The sequence below is a fragment of the Pleurodeles waltl genome, chromosome 8 (genome assembly GCF_031143425.1).
Source record: "Pleurodeles waltl isolate 20211129_DDA chromosome 8, aPleWal1.hap1.20221129, whole genome shotgun sequence".
Classification (NCBI taxonomy): domain Eukaryota; kingdom Metazoa; phylum Chordata; class Amphibia; order Caudata; family Salamandridae; genus Pleurodeles; species Pleurodeles waltl.
In genome coordinates, this window is record NC_090447.1 from 1188673101 (window position 1) to 1188688677 (window position 15577).

Below are 15577 nucleotides of genomic sequence, written 5' to 3' on the forward strand. Positions count from 1 at the left end.
TGGACTCCAGTAACTCAAGATATGCTTAACGAGCTTCTGGAGATTGAACCAGGCCCAGTGCACCTGAAATATTGCCACTGCTAGATTCCCTTGGACCTGTAACCAAAAAGCCACAGTAGGAGAGCTGAGAGAGAGAAGATTTGAGATGTGGGACCGGATCTTGTACATTCTTCATCTGGAAGTGTTACCAATCCCAAGTTTGTTCAACACTTTTCTCCTATGAACACTAAATCTTGAGACTGCTCATTTTGTGATTTTTTTAGGATCACCAAAAACCTATGGTCTCTTAACACAAAAATGAACTCTTTCTGTATGTTGTTCTACATGAGAACTTGAAAATGAATAGACATGCTAATCTCCGAAGTAGGGGTGAACGATCCCTCCTAAAAAAGAAATGCTATGAACAACACCAGCGCATAGTTGAAGACCATTGGAGCTGATTTTAACCCGAAAGGGAGAAATTTCAACTAGTGAAGGAGGCTGTTTACTGAGAACCGCAAGTACATTTGGTGATTTGTGTGGTTCAGGATTCGCAAATAGCTATCTTCCAGCTCTATGGTGGAGATATCGTCCTGATTAAAAATCACTGGAATGATCTTCTTTAGCATCACCATTTTGAAGAGAATTGTCTCTACCTAGGAATTTGCCCTCTTTAAATTCAGGGTTGGCCTCTAGGCTTCCAGGACTTCCTACAAATAAGAAAAGTATAAAATATATTCCTGTTCTTATCTCTTCCAGTGGGACCGAAATTTTTGCACCCCTTGTTCAATAATGCTCTAATCCCCTCTCATGGACCTGGCGCTTGACTGTTTGCCTGGGTATAGGAGTGAGGAAGGTTCCCGACTCTGGAGGACAAGCAACAAAGCTTACAAAGAGACCTCCTCTGATTACGTTCAAAACCTGCTGATCAGAGACATTCTTCTAAGAAACGTGAAGAAAATTCTGAATCCTTCTGCCTACTACAACCAGGTCAATTGATAATCAGTAGTAGTCAAGATCTCCACCTGGATCTACCTGGTTGATTTGCTGAATCCAGATTGTTTGATGCTTTGTTTGGCTGAAATTTCTTCATGTGAGAAGATGACATCTTTGAATACTTCTTGAGAGGATCAGAAGAATAAAGATAAATGACTTGTAAGACTGAGAGGTCTTTCACTTCTATGGTAAGGCATATTTTCTGTCTTTCAATCAATCAATCAGTCAATCAGGGATTTATGGAGCGCGGCTATTCACCGGTGAGGGTCTCAAGCGCTGGGGGAGGATGAAGTAGGGGGTGATGAGGATCAGTCACATGGCATCTAGCTGCTCTCCGAAAACCTTTCTACCTTTATTCTTTTTCAGAGTGGATTTCTTTGAAGTGTCTACTTTCCACTGTCTCATCCAGGGATTTCTCCTGGCCAAAATCAGAAGCCTCTGAAGACACAGTTTCAGATTTTATTATGTCACAGGAGACGTCCAACTGAAAATGTGGTTCTTGCTCCATGCTTACAAGGAGATAGAAGAGTCAGTGACTTCCTGTATCACAGCTTCTAGATTTTCCAAATCTCTAACTAGAGACTGAGCAGCATATGGTGGTTTGGTAGCAACTTGGAGAAGCAAATTACTTGTTGAAAATTACTTCTTTAGGGCGCTTTCGTCCTTCTTGCTTACCAGATCCTAAGGAGGCCAGTAGTCTAGATAGACAGAAGTGCATCCAATTAAAGTAGCCAGAATTCCATCAATCTTAAGGCTAAGCAGCATAACCATCACCAAGTTCTCAAAAGCATACATCTTCTGTTAGAATCTGGAAGTGTTTGAGTGTTATACATACTTCCATTCCCTGAAGATTAAGTCATTAATTTTCATATGCAGTGACAGTGCCAAAGTTGGAGGTTGACATACTGAGGAAAAATGTTTTCTGTATCCTCTGGTGAGGCAAAGGGAGAAAAGCTAGGTTCTCTCTGACGTGATTCAATAACTGTGGAACCTCCTCTCTCCTTATGTATTTGCCAGAAGATGATGTACTGGGACCTTCGTAGTCTGAAGCAGAGGAAGAATATACCAGAAGTTGACTACTGGACACAGAAGATTTTGGATCCTTTGTACTGGGTTTTGCTGTCAGAGCTTTGGAGAATTCTGCTTAATCATGTCCTACATCTCTGAAGCAGTCATCAAGGCAGGTCTCCCAGGAGATTAGGACGGAGGACCCCTGGATCTACTCCTCCTGGAAAGCACAGCCTCCTCAGTTGAGGAAGTTGGAGAGAGATGTCTCTTCTTTGCAAGTCTCATGCCTTCCATAGTGAGAAATCAACTAAGAGCACACCAAAGAGAAGGCAGGGCACTAAATATAAAACGAGCTGAAAATACCCAATCTGTGCAAAAGCAAACACCCAAAAGTTCCTCTGAACCAGACATGGACCTGGACCACTCAGCTCACTATCAATTCACCTGTTTCTAAATAGCCTGCCTCGGACCTCAAAATGATCTTATTCAGAGAAGGTGCTCATGGACGTCATTTAGAGGTCACCAGGGGTCGCAGCTGCGACCCCTGGCTTGTCCCTTCCAACTCCTGGCAGTTCATTTGCAACCCTGGCCTCGGAGGTGGCAAATCAGTGCCAGGAATACACAGGCAGCTCGTCCTTATGGACGTCAGTTGGGGCTCCAATCTCCTTGTTAGGTAGAGTGCGCAAGCGCTCTGACCTGTTGTAATCTATCTGTGGGCTTTTAACCATGCCCACCACACGCCCATCACTACTACTCATTCATGGGCTTGCCTTTCAAAAATCCTTTGTTATCACTGGTAAATGCTTTACGTTTGTCCCTCCTTGGGGCAGTTTTGTTACCGCCTTGGCCATCGACCTGGTTACATGGCTTATTGAACTTTTGCCGATACGTTTGACTGCTATCAAACTTCTTTTTCCTTTTCTGTCTCTCTTTGGCGCTCATGCACTTGGCGGCCATGGTACTTTGAATCGGCTTGCTTATGTCAACCATTTTACTTTTTATTTTCAATTTATGTGGCAAGACAAGAACAGTTAGGAATTTACAATGCAATAGCTCTTACTCAAGCAAACGTGAGACCCACGGCATTGCAAATGCTTGTTTTTTCAATGTTTTCATTACACTAATAGTAAATAATATTTATTATTAGTACAATAAAAAATGGAGTACAATTAGTTGGAATGTGAACCTCCCTGGCAGTTGAGCTAAGTAACAAATGCTTTTAAATGTATGTTGTGTGCAGGCGAGAGTGTGTTATGTTGGAGTGTGTGATTGTGTATGCATGTGCAAGGATGTGTGTGAGAGTGAACGTAAAGGTCAAATGGCGTGTGATGTTAGTTCTGCTACCTCTCGTCTTTTGGTAAATTTACGTTCATAGGGGTGTCATTATTATTCAACAATAAACCACCTCCAAAGGAACACTCATGCGGGGCAGAAGAGGCATTTGCTTTGGGAGAGGCGCGCTACTCACCTGCTGCCCAGAGACGCAGAGACAGACACGCCAATTCTGGTCCCTCCTGACCCAGGAGGAGCCCATCACACACCATACAGGAGGCCGGACATCATCCTTGTCAGCTTGGAGAGAACACAACCTCCTCCTGCGTCGCAGCGTGACCGTGCCGAGCAGCATGGCGGTGTAAATGGAGGGGCAGCCAGCTTCAAAGTAAACACACCACTCCATGCAGAGCCTCTGAACCTGAAACATGACACAGTCGCTGCTCCGCACACAACTGGATGGAGGAGTGTGTTTTATACTGATAATTAAGTGCGGAGATTGGTGGTGTCTGTGGAGGGAGTACTGCCTCATGGTGTAATGAAAGGAAGCGAGGTAGGGATGAGGAGGTAATGTACTGATCTGAAAGTTTGAGATGAGAATACGTTTCATTTTTCTGGAACTCTCACAACTTTGACAATTGTAGAGCTTATATCTCTCACCACCAATTTATCCTGGCAATCGGTGCTTAATTTGAGCGAGTAATTGTTCAATTGAGGGCTGAGAAATTTTGTCAGTTGTTTGCACAAGTCCAGATAGAGAAAATTTATCACAGAAATAATTTCCCCAGACACTATCTTGCATGTGCATGTCATCTCCCTCTCCTGAAGTAGGATACGGAAAACTTGGTATAGCATCAACTCTGTACCCATCTCCTAGCAACGGTATAGTAGGTTATGGTGGGTGGCACTCTGAGCAGCTGACAGCATTAGCGCATCAACAGGCACCCAGAACAGACCTGAAAATCTCAGCCACACACACAATGCAAACCTTACAGAATTTTTGCTAGCCTTGGCCTTCAGAGAGTGTGTCAGTAACAGTGCTGCCTCAACACGATAGCCAGAGAGCCCAGAGCTAGGCGGAAGGGACCACAGGGTGCCTGCCTCAGTAATGGCAGTCGCTGCATCTTAGGCCTTCTGTGGCATGATAAATGTGAAAGGGCATTTATGGAGCCGGAGAGGAGGCATAGCTTGAGGGGGACCTTTGGCGCAGGCAACAAAAGACGTTCAGTCAAAAAAAAAAAAATTAAATGTTGTTTTTATTTATGTGCATGTATGTGTTTACACATGCACATGTGGTTTTCCTGGAATACTGGTAGCAATTCTTGACATACTAGGAGCATTCACGGTATGATAAATAGTGGTTGCCTCCAGCAAAATACTTTCTTTGGTATGCTGGTGATATATATTGGCAAATTAGGAACATCTATGGCGGTAAATTGAGCATTTTTGTCAAAATCCTTGCCCTTGCAAACTGGTGGCAATTTTTGGAATATTAATGGCATCAGTGGCATGATAGTGCCCATGCCAAGCGCAAATGCTTGCCCTGGCATGTTGGTGATACGCCTTGGTATATTGTGTTCTTCCATGGTATGAAGATGGAATGAAGATGTCCCCTTAGTATTGCTGACCTTGGCATAACAATGGTATTGCTTAACCTAAGTTGAGCATCCATGCCCTCTGCACATATTTGGTATAATATTGGTATAACCCTTACAATTTCTGGGCTGTTGTGTGACTCCTTGGGCATGATTATAATGTTGGACCTGGCAGACTGGTGCCAGTTCCTGGACTATGGTGTTCCTCTTTGGCATGGTCATGTCCGAACAGCATATTATTAACCACAAGATGATGAAGCATGAGTATGCAAGGTCGACTCTATACAAGTGTAACAGTAGTATATGTGAGTACTTCATGAAACGTACGCAAGAACATGTATTACCTAACACTGAAACACTGGTATTAGAGGTCAAAAATGTTATTTTTCAGAAAGTGGAAGGACTACACTGCTATTTGAGCCTCCAAAGTGCGTCCAGTTCTGCAGGATTTTTGTAATTGCTCTATTTCCCATTCTCCACTTCCAATCAGATTCTCAGTCATATTAACGCATTAATCTAGTATGAAGCAACAGAGTGGAAACATGAAAGGAAAGAAAATGTAAAAGTATATAGGCTTTAGTAAAGTATAGGCCTCGTTAAATTGCGTTTTTGGATTGCCTGTATTAACTATATCTTTATAGCCATTTCTTAGAAAACCCGTGCGGACAAATGCACCACTTGCCAACATTTTCACAAAATTAACTTGTGGTGTGCAAAACTGCAACATTCCTGGGAGGGTAAAGCTTGGTCGGCAGACCATGTATGACCTAGAATATTCTATGGGTGCTCTTTTAGAGCATACGACTTTTTTGGAAATTGATGTGAAAATTGGGTCATAAAATGCACTGTTTCGTTATATATCATCCAACCTTTAAAAAAAAATGTCTCGGTGGGAGCAACTCCGATTAGTGGTTAAAGGAAGGCAGGCTCACTTTGCTTGCTCACAAACATTTAATTCAAGTATCACGCACCACCACTTTTACATATAGGCAGCCGCCACTGATCAACTACAATGAGACAAGTCAGTTTTCTTGAACGGTGCTTGTTTGTACCCATTGTTCTGCTGTGTGATCTAACAGTCCAACGTTCGAGACTCTAAGTTAAAAAGTTAAAACATCCCATCACAGACTCCAGATTCCTGTACTCCCAAATGGAAAACTTGCCAGATGGGTATTGATAGCACTGGAGGCTTCGGGCGGTGTCCTCACATGCAGAGGGTGCTGTCAGTGGAGGAAGTGGGTTGCCGCCTTATTTATTTACTAAGTACATGGTGCTGGTGCTGGTGCTGACTGAAAGTTTCTGTGGAACCGAAATTCAACATTGATAGGGTTCCACCAAAAACTATTCAATATACAAAAAGTATTGGCTGGTTTTCCAGTGCTTGCAATCAATTGTTTAACTAAAAAAATTTCTTAATATTTGATCAACCAGTACATCTGACACATCAAAAGTTTTTCATCCCTTTTAACAGTTTCTGATGTCACGATCTGCCCCTCCCTTATTTTTAACTTCTCATATGTTACAGCCAGTACTGAGCTTTCTATAGCATGATCGTGAGTGGCTCCTGGAATGCCATCGTGTGCCTGTGGGTGCGTGTGTGTCAGCTGGTGTCTATGGCCCATAGGTGCCTTTGCATTGCACACACATTTGAACGTCACAGCAGGTGATTCCAGGCACAGACCCCTTCAGTACATGTCCTCAGGCACCTGTAAGTGTGAACAGGTGTACTGGCACAACCCTCAATTCCTTCGCAGAGCGCAAGCAACAGTCTCACTCCAAACAGTGGCCTCAGGACAGCAGCTCAGAGCTGTGGATGGAAATGAAGTGAAGGCCTTGGTGTGTTCACTGTCCACTGTCTTTGTTTAAGGTCATCTCGTTGTTCTTTCCACTGCAGCTATGTGCAGAACAGTTGCGATTTTCTCTGTCTCACATCATGTGTTCCCTTTCATTCACGTGCAACCTTTGCAGAGGTGGAATACATCAGGCTATGAAACCAGAAACGAGGGAAAGATATCCACCAAAGATATTCTTTAAGAGTTTCTAATTCACTTAAAAATAAATATTTGTTTCAATTTTATTAGCCCTGCTTCCATTTCCCATGACACATTTTTATGTGGCATCAGCAGCCATCGACCTCGAACCTAGGCTGCATCCTGCAAATAAGTTGTGATCCTCAGGAAATGGCAAGACATGGACAACTTATTAATGCTTATAGTTAACTTCAAAATGTTCCCAATTGAACATGTGATGATGAGAATTCAGGTGCACCCTTCAGTGTGTATCATCGCATCAACAACTTCTGCTATCTATATTGGTGCACCTCCTGCTGGTCCCATGCACAGGGAAGTGGTGAGAAAGTTATATACTAGCTGAATCCATTGATGGTGTTTTACTGCTATGCTATACACACTTCATAATCCTTCATGAACAGTTTGAGGCTACCTGTGCAGAGAGGGCGACGGCTGTGCCGCTTTGCTAGACCTGACAGAGTAGAGGACAGTACTGTTCATAGTCACATTCATCCGCATTCAGATGTCAGCATTGATAGCTCGCACAGGAATGGCCAGCTTTGTGTTTCCTTCGGACTGCCAAGGAATCTAGTCAGAAGAATAATTCTCTCAAGCTCTGTTTTCCCTGCCAGACATTGCTTGAAGACTGTTGAAGTTATTGAAGTAATCCTGTAATACCCATAACTGGGCTCATGGCTAAACCAATTCAATTCTTAGCTGATTTCCATGTCTGAGAGGATAGGCTCCAGCGCCGCCCCATTTTACTTGAAAGATGGAGCGCAAACTCGAGGCTTCCCTAGCGGCGCCAACTTCTGATCAGCTACCGTAGAGGGCTTATTCTAAGAGAGATTCCATTGGCAACCCAGGCTCCAAATTATTACAAGAAAGGAGACTCATATTATGCTGTCTTCCTTGCATTTATTTATTCTAAACTGCAGCAAAACAGATTTAAAATAAACAGCCTCAGATAAACAGTGAAAGAAATACATGTCCCATGAGTCTTTGTTCCGTGAAATAAATAATGAGGTCATCAACAACCAGGAGTAGTCCAAACACAGTGTAAAGTCCCCTCCATAATGCCATCATGCCTCTTTCCTGCTGCTCAAGCAGCCAGGTAAGGGCTCCTCTTCTCATTTCTCACACATATCATTGTTAAATCACTCTTTAATTTGTAGTGTTTGTATGTCTAACCTGTATTTTTTACAAAGGCACTTCAATCCGCTGCAAGGAAGGCGTACTCCCTGGTCAGGATCCCCTTTGGCTTAATCCTCTTGGACCACTGACACCTCTGTAACAGTCGTTCGTCGCCGACACACAACCTTGTTTTGGCAGACTTTTGTGCTTGTTGCTTGAAATTTAGCACTCTACCCTTTCCTATTGACTTTACCTGAAATTTCTGTCAACTGTGTCAGACCAAGCATTAAATGATTTATAAAACGAAATTGAAACAAACATAGTCAACGAACAAAAGAAAATGTAAAACAAATCTTCATAACTTTATTGATCAATCTATGTATTCAACACTGAAAAAAATCGCTGTCACCGGTTTAATGCAAGCCATAGTTACTGAGATAGGTAAGACTCTCTGAGGTGTTAATTTATTGCAGACCCTGCCTACTAATGGCCACTGGCCCAGGCTTCTCCTTCAGAGAACAGGGGTACAAGTGCCAATAGGTCTTTAAAGATTTAATCTAAGCCGGCTTTGTCTCCTAAACATGTCTGTAAGAAAAAACATAATGCTGAAGTGTTAATTTTTGTAATTTCTGACGAAGGAGGTTTCGTGACTGGCAGTTTTCACTCTTGCCCTGATTCTGATGTAATTCCAGATTTTAGACCCCTGGTCTTGAGGTAGGCAGCATGGCTTACAAATGATCCTGTGCAAATATGTTGCATGTTGTTGGACCTGGCCCTTTTACAGGGTCATTCCCCAAACTTTTTGCCTTTTTTCTCCATATTTTTCTGTCCCTGGTTGGCTGACATTATAACTCTGAGCACATTTTTACTGTTCATCAGTGCTAAAGAGCATGTGCTCTCCCCTGTAACTTGGTATGATTGGCTTATACTTCATTTGCATATTTAATTTACCTATAAGTCCCTTGTAGAGTGGTATTTCTATGCCCAGGGCCTGTAAATTAAATGTTACTAGTAGGCCTGCAGCGCTGCTTATGCCACCTACTGAAGTAGCTTTTCAAACCTGTCTCAGGCCTACTAGCGCATGGCCTGTGTGCACAGTTTTCTGCCACAGGGACTTGGCATCTAAATTTACTTGCCAGGCCCAGAACTCCCCTTTTACTACATGTAAGTCACCCCTAAGGTAGGCCCTAGCTAGCCCTATGGGCAGGTGATATATATGTAGAAGGCAGGACATGTGCCAGGTTGCGTGGCCTGTCCTGGTAGTGACAAACAGCCAAACCTGGTGTCTCGCTGCTGTGAGTGCTGCCTTCTCATAGGATTGCATTAGAAATGCCCTGCTTTATGTTAGGGGGTATTGTCTGATTTATGAGGGGTAGTGTAGGCATGTTTGGTATGGTTGTAATGGCGATGAGAAATGCTGCTTACTGGTGTAAGTGTATTTTTTATTACCATTACAGAAATACCACTGTGCTTCTGACTCTGGTGTTTTGCAGCTTGACTCCAGTCCACGTCTGGGCAGAGTGGCAGTTGGGCTTTGTGCATACTTTTCAGACAGCTTGTACACAGGGAGGGTGGAGGTGACACAGAGGTGCATCCACATATTGTAAAGCCTTCCTGGGCTGAGATAAGGGAGAGGCGGGGCACACCTGCATTTGTAAAGGCTGTGCCCTGGCCTCACACAATAGGGTCTTTTACCCCCAACTGATGTTTGGAGCCTGTGCTGGAGGAGAGAGGGGGCACTCCCAGAACCAGTTGTAACTCCCCTCTCTTTGTGAAACACACTGTAAACTGAGTATAAGTACAGGAGATCTTTCCCCACAATTTAGACATTCTTGGGACTCCAGGGACTCTTCTGGAACTGGACACTGGACACTGCTGAATGGACTCACTAGGACCCACCTTGGACTGCTGCTGCTGGGCTGACCTGTGACCTGCCTGGTCACTAGGAGGAACTGCCACCATGTGCATCCCTTGTGCTGCCCTGTTGTTGGGCCTGCTAGCCCTCCCCTCTTCTGTCTCCAGGGGCAGGGTGCTGTGGCCCTTGACCCCTGCAACTACATCCAGAGCACGATGAGTGCTCCATCTTCTTTTGGTTGGGGCCATATGCGGAGTGCAGCATTTTGTTTAGGGCCCCCTAGCGCCTCATGAGTGCTTCTGGGTCCCTTGCACTCATAAGCGCTTTCTGGTCGGAGTGCCCGATCTCACCGCTGCGACTCGGGTTCGCTCTCTGCTCGAAATTCGAGCACGTCAGAGACATGCCACAGCAGGTGCCCCCGGGGCACGGGTGAGCACCAACAGGAGCTGCTGGGTGTTTCTAAGCCCCCCCTGGGATGAAGCGCGCTGAAGGAGGCGCCCCCTGGGGACAAACAGGCACCAACTGTGGTGCGGTATGTCCGTCGCGCCCAGGTAAGGGCCGAGGAAATACTCACGCACTGAATCGGGTACGGCTGTACATGAACAGGGGGGAAGCCTCATTAGAGGCCCCCGCTCCACCAGGACCCATTCCCCAGAGTAGCGTGAGTGGGGAAGGAGGCCTCAAAGGATGCTCTCCGCCCTTCTTTTTCTTGGCACCAGAGATCGCGAGTGGGCGGATGCCTCATCGGAGGCCCCCGCATCGTCAGATCTCTTCTTCTCTCCCTTTTGAGGGGTTGTTGGTCGTAGGCCCCCCCCTTTTTTGGGGAGGGTCCTGTAGTGGCCCTGGGAGGGGCACCCCAGGTGCTGTGTACCTTGGCCCTCCTCTGGAGGGCCAGTTGAGGCCCAGGGGGGCCCTTTGGGATCGCGGGCCCCAGTAGGAGCCCGTTATCAAAGTAGGATGGGGTGCGTGCCACCCCTCTTCCCCCAAAAACTATTGCAAGGCCCCGTCTGCACAGAGGTGCGCCGGGGGCCCCCTTCTTGGGACTTCAGGGCACTGGAGGAGCCTTCTTCATCATCACCAAACAGGTACCTTTGAAAGGACACATGATGTAGTATCATGTTAACCTATTTCTTTCTGTGATGTCTCATATATGTTTGCTAAATGTTCCTTTTATGGGCATAACAGGCTTAGATGTGTTTTGTGACTTGCCATAGGTTTTTATAATGCTCTCAGTATAGGCATTTATTATATTTCCATGACAAGTGCATTTCTTTTATAATGTGATTCCTGACTACTGCTTATGTTGCAGAATCCTGAGTACTTACGTGTTCTAATGTGACTACTGCTTATTCTTGCAGAGTATTAGTAACTTGTGTAACATTCTGACAACTGCTAAGGTAGCAGGGTATTACTGACATGTAATGTTTGGCCTAATTATGTTTTGTGCAATACAGTTTATTTTTACATAGCTCTGTGTTGTGTTTACTTTGTGGTGTACATATTGCATCACGTGTGTTGTGTGTGTTGTGCAAACGTTTTACACATTGCCTCCGGATTAGGCCTGACTGCTCGTGCCATGCTACCAAGGGGTTGAGCAGGGGTTAACTTGGACGTTTAACTCCCTGGCTAGAGTGGGTGGGTTCTGCCTGGCTTAGGTGCAAACCCTAGCCAACCAGAAACCCCATTTCTAACACATGTATTACACAGGAATGTTCAAGTTTACTCTCTCGACTTTGATTCTGATGCAGGGGATGAGGCCACCTCTCTAAACTGGTTTGAATTTAGCCAGAAACAGGTCAAACGTCATCCAAGCTTCAGAATGAAAATAGTCTTTCATCCAAAAACTGAGCAACTTTACATTCTGTGGAGGAACCTATATTGTGTTTCATCCCCTTTCTTTTGAGCTGATGCCTTCAGCACAGGGTGCTGAATATGTAAGATTCAGTATTCATTCAGCTTTGGACAAGCCAGCACGCATCAGGCTCAAAGTGGAGTGCCCTTGTCCGACGGTATCTAATTAAAATTTAAAAACTCCAGTCTTGGATTTCTAATTAGAAATTGGGCAAAAATCCTAACAAAGGTATTGATAGGGCCTGGACTGCCTACCAGGACAAGCTACTGTACAGTTTGGTAATATTATTAAGAAAATGACAAGATCTGCCAGAGTCTAACCAAATGGTTTATCCTATTGAAATATCAAACTGACCACAGAAACAATTTGTTCTATTGGGAGCACTAATGTGGCAATAGACAAGAGCCTTAGGAAGGGCCTGTTATTTAACACAGACCCAAATGATTTGGCTTCTAATGAAGTCAGTCCAGAGGCTCAGGGATGCCTCTTTGCTGATGGTATTATTAAAGAAGGACATAAGTATGTTTCAGCTTTTGCATTCTTTGATAAAGCCCAGGCATAGATAAAGATTAGTAAACGTTTTTGGCCCACTGATTTTTGGAAGGGTTGGCAGAGGCAGAGACTGCACCATCGGCCACTTCATTTTCAACAGAAGGACCCAATTATGCAATAATTTATACAGTGCAAGAAATCATGTTTGAGTCCAACAATCCAGGCTCTTCTTTGTTCCTCAGAAATGCAAGGCGTTAGGTAACTAACAACAAACAAGAGGGCAACCCAAAAACCTAAACTATAATTGTAAGTTTTTGATCAACTCCATCTATTTTAGGGGATGCATAGCTCCTTTTTAAAAAACAAAAAACACTGACTTTTACTTCCTCAAGTACCTGGGTGTTTCAAACTGTTCAAGGGTATCAAATCAAACTGTACCTAATCCTATGGCCATCTTTCGCAGGACCTACTATCCAAAGGTGCTGGAGAAGTCAACTTATGTCACCCAAAAGGATTCTGAAGAAACATCTTTTTCGTAAACATGAAAACACCCTGTCAGAAACATGCAGATTTTGAATTCTTACGTGGTTTATGGTAATTTTTAAAATGGAGACCATTATCTATTTGTGAGACGTTCTTCAACCATCAGAGAGCTCACTGCATTAGAGTTATGATTTATTTAGACAAGGTCCTGATCATGGTACAGGACAAGAACTCTCTTTTCATCTTTAGGTTACCATATGTCTCTTTGGAGACTTGAGTTTCATAATCAACCAAGAGAAAGCTTCCTTCATTGCAACTTAATCTCCAGAAACTTTGTGGTTTCAAATTAATTCTTCAACAGCTATTCTTCAGTTACCGGAGTCAAAATCCTCTAACACTTTCTCCTGTTTCCATAAGACATTTAGCAAGAATATTTGATCTGCTATCATCTTTTGTTCAGGTGATCTTTCTGGGTCACCCTCGCTATTGGTCTTTTCAGAGACCATACCTGAGGAAAGGGCTTACTTATTCAGAGAATATACTGATAAATTTGGAGACAAACGAAGAGGTTCTCTGGTGGCTGTGACACATGCATACTTGGAAAGTGTCAAGCAATTTTTAAATCAGCACCAGATCTACTATTACAGTCTGGTACCAGTTTGTCAGAATGGGGTGTTTGATTAGACCAATTCTTAATTTGCAGCTCACGGTCAAGAAAGGAGCCATTTTTGCACATCACCTGTTCATAGCTGCCCGCCAGCTTGCTGGTCCAGTCTTTCACAAATAGCTTCCCAAGTCCCACGCTTCAGGAGTCAGAAAGGCGAACTTTAATGCTGGTAGTCACATCACCACACTCAAATGCTACAGTCACACAGAAATATTGCTCCTTTCTGTGTGTACAGACACTGTAGCTATGTGTGATTAGATAAAATCAACAGCCAATTCACTTGTCATGCGACCCCAGGCAGTTATTATAAGCCAGGCCCAGGTCACGGAGTGGTGAACCATTGCTATGGAAACTAACCTGGGCCCAATCAAGTTGTTTATTTCACATTCACTGAAATCATTATTAAGAGTTTCTCACATTGCCTGTTGTTGGGTCATAAAGTTGTTTGTCTACATGTTCATCCATATTGTAGCCTCTTGACAGATTGCACAGAGCAATTATCACACATGTTCAATTGTAATTCACATTTGTGGGGGGGAGGGAGAGAGAGAGAGAGAGAGAGAGAGAGAGAGAGAGAGAGAGAGAGAGAGAGAGAGAGAGAGAGAGAGAGAGAGAGAGAGAGAGAGAGAGAGAGAGAGAGAGAGAGAGAGAGACGTTCATACAAAAGGAGAGTGAAAAGACAGAGGTAAATAGAAAGGAGGTGATATGTGAGGATGCAGATACAGGATTTCAGAAACATGTTGGGAGAAAAGTGTCAGAGTAAAAGACTGCAGATGAAGAGGGTGTGAAGGGGAAAAACAGAGTGACTGGGGAACTCTAAAGGCCACTATGTTTTTCACAGACCTACTAATATTCAATTCACAGTCTAATATTCTCAGAAGTTAAATATTTTCAATTCTAGTTATTCACAGCAAAGTCTTCGTTATTACTCATGGATCCGATACGTTTAACAAGCAGTGGAAATAATGATAGGTCAGGTTTTCTGCATACTTTCATTCTTGTTTGCTATGTCTGGATGCAGTAACAGAAATCTCACAGAGAGACACTCAAATACTGGTCATTGCTGTGATTTACTCCCAAGAAAATGGTACTGAAGTGTCACACTTTTGACAGCAGAAGAGCACTAATTCGCCAGCTGAAACCATGGAAAACTCACACATAAGCAATCTGAAAACTTGACAGAAATTTTTGCAGAATTAGTAAAATGATTCTGGAAATATTGTCTGATGAATCAGACGTGAGAGCAGACTACATTCTGGGCATTCAGAACTTGATCGCCAATCGGCAATCTCCTCACATCCATGACTACAGTGACTGGTTGATACTTGTTCTAGTTTCCAATCCCTGCACGCCTGGTAGGGTCCATTTTCTATAGGCTTCTTCATTTCTCTAGTCAATCGTGAAATCAAGAATATCACAGTTGAAGGTTGGATTATCTGGCTCAAGTATTAGTCACATTCTTTCAGCCTTGGCCTCTCTCGTGCCTTTCCCTCATTCCTCATAAGTGCACATAGATCTGGAGAAGACAAACTTCTCTGGTAACCATCACTCCCTTGCGGTGAGCTCAGATTTGGTTTCTGGACCTTCTGGAGTTATTACTGGATCTTCCAATCCTTCTTCTATCTTTTTCCATTTTGTTCTCAAACTCAGTTGGTTGTCCCCACAAGCTGATTTTTTTTCGGGCCAACAACATCTCTTATTCTGGAAAGTTTTGGGTCAAATTTCCAAGACTCTGTCTCTTTCATAAAAAAGGGATGGGCGCAAGGCACTACAAGGATTTACATATCACCAAGTCACAATGGTTTTATTGGTGTCTGGAACCAAACACTGATATAGTTTTGTCATATTGGTCTTTTATAGCATACTTCTTAATTATATTGGCCAAAAAGGTTAGTGTTGTAGAAGAGTTAACACAAATAGAACAGCCATTTCCCGCCAACATCGTCTTGTCAATCAGAAACCTAGAGGTGAACATCCAATCATCTCCTGACTTCTCAGAGAAATTAGGTTTAGTAAGCCTCATCACCAAAAAAGCAAAATTTAGAAAATGTAAATTCAGTATTGAAAAAATTTGAATCTTGGAATGAAAATGATGCTGTTTTACAAAAAATATTTATCTGCAAAATTGCTTATGCTTTAATGTTTGATTTATTTTAAAAGAATTTCAGATGTAGGGCTAAGTTAGTTGTGGCAAAATCATATTCCCTTCTGGTGGAGCGTTTTTTGTTATTTCCA